Source organism: Siphateles boraxobius, unplaced genomic scaffold (genome assembly GCF_051911475.1).
Source record: "Siphateles boraxobius isolate OS27281-9 unplaced genomic scaffold, OSU_SipBor_1 53, whole genome shotgun sequence".
NCBI lineage: Eukaryota > Metazoa > Chordata > Actinopteri > Cypriniformes > Leuciscidae > Siphateles > Siphateles boraxobius.
In genome coordinates, this window is record NW_027509175.1 from 4,638,042 (window position 1) to 4,640,564 (window position 2,523).

Consider the following 2,523-nt stretch of genomic DNA (forward strand, 5'->3'; position numbering starts at 1 on the left):
GGACCGCTTAAAATCTTATCTGTACTCTCTGGCGTTTTAATATATTAGTACATGGGTGTTTTTTTATGTTTTGTCTTCTTGTTCTGTTGGTTTTTACTGCAATTTTACAGCACTTTGGAACTACAGTGGTAGTCTGTAAGGTACTATATAAATAAACAAAAGAAAGAAAATATCAGTTGTATATGCAAAGTGACCCATGCACATTTGTCTTTTGACCATTGACAATGTGTACAATTTAACCAATTTATTCTTGGAGCCACACTGAAATCCCCATACATCTGGAACTAAATGAAGACACCAAAGTAAAATTTTAAGAACCTAAATCTAAATGATATTAAGATGAATTTAATACTTGAGTTAAAGGTATGCAAATTTTCCACCATTGTCATAAAATGCTACGAACATTGGTAAAGTGAAAACATTTTACTAATTGACCAATCTCTGTGTAAAAATAAAATAATAATGCTGCCATCTTTTTTAAAGTAATTTTTTTCCACCCTATAATTTGGCTCCAAAATAACAGGTGAAAATTTTCATTTTGACCCCCCTCTACAAAATAGTGGATAACTCAATAAATATTCATCCATGACATTTAATATTTTGGCTTTCATCACTTTTTATGTTTGTCTTTCACCAGAAAAAACATTAATGAACAAAAAGTTTCTGAAATTTGGTTGATTTGACACAGAATGACCCTCCTGTCCAATCCTGGTACTTCTTGCAGAATTTCAGCCTGTTCTTGATGTTTTTCTTGGAGAGAAGTGGCTTCCTTGCTGCCCTTTTTGACACCCTTTGAGCCATTGTCCCAAAGTCTTGGCCTCGCTGTTTGTGCAGAATAGCTAACTTCTCAGGAGGAGACTGTCCTATTGCTTGCTGGACACTCTGGGACGTCCTGAAGCCTTCTTCACTGCAGTCGAACCTCTCTCCTTGAAGTTCTTGATGATACGGCCTTTCAGGTGCAATATTATTTGGAGCAATTTCCTTCCATGTGAGGCCATTTTGATGCAAAGCGATGATGTCTGCACGTCTTTCTTTGGAGGTCACCATTGCTAACACAAGAACACAATGATTGGAAGCACGTCTTCCCTCCTTTTATAGCAATCAGTCTGCTCTTAAAATCCAATCAGAATCAGCAATCTCTTATTAAATAACCTTTATTAAATCTGTTCAACTGAACAAAATGACATTATCATTGTTAAACACAAGCAGAATGCATTCAAGCAGCATACCAAGAATGATAAATATAAATATATAAAACGAAACAATATTAAAATAAATGTGTATATTTTTGCTTTATTTTTATTTTTTTACATTTTAACAAAATACTAGTAAACCAATGTTTCATATGTGTATTGATTAAATTGCCACATGTGTCCTGTACATTTCTTTTAACATTTCTCAGATATTAATGTATCTCCTAATAGCCGCATCATCCCACCATTCTTTTTAAAGACCAGTTTATGTGTCAAATTACAGACAAAATCCAGGCTTAATCTTGCACATATAGGATCCTGTGGCATATTTTCCACCATCCCTAATGTGCAACATTGTAGATTTGTTAATCTGATTTTTGCTTCTTTTTTTTTTTGCTACAGCCTTGCTGTTGTAGATATAGTGGTTTTGTAATCTATAAGACCGTAATTGTAGAGGATGTGAAATATGATCGCCATTATAATATCAAATGCCCCTGTTGCTCTTCATAACATTCTATGGCTTTCGGTGATGATGACACAAAATATCGACACCTACAGTTATGGGAGCAGGTGGTGCTAAATGTTGATAAAACCCAGTTTTAGGTTGATCTGATCTTCCCATAGGTCCCTTGGGCACACACATGGGGCGTTATTCATGAAACACGAGCAGAACGAATTTCTGCATGAATCGTTCATAAATCCATTTGCTGCAAATTGTTGCATTCAGTTCAATAGGACAGAGGAAGTACTTGTATTTTTCACAGATATCCATTCTCCTCGTGTTTCGAGAATAAGGCCCATGCCATGATTATTACATATCGCAGATCAGCAGCGATCTATACTTCCCTCAGTTTTATTAGCAAACATAAGATTTACGAGGCAATCTGCCATGCTTGCACAGGTAGGATCTAACTCGTCTTTGGATATTCAACTGTGCCTGTAGCTTATGAGGTTTAAAGAAGCATCAATGCAAGATGGAGCTAGATTTGTCGGAAGTGGCATGGTAAATTATAACATTAGTTATCTAAAGCATAATTTATTGTAGTAAGATGATGGATTGTAAATAATAAATCTATGAATTAGGAAAGAAAAGCAACTTAGGATAAACTTTGTCATAGATTTTCAATACAAATTCTGATAATAGAATTTCAAAACAAAGACAAAAGTTTGGGGTCAATAAGATTTTTAAAATATATATTTTTATATAAGTTACTTACTCTTATGCTCACCAAGGCTGCATTTATTTGATTAAAATACAGTAAAAATAGCATATTATATTTTAAATAACTGTTATCTATTTTAGTATATTTTAAAGTGTAATGTATACATG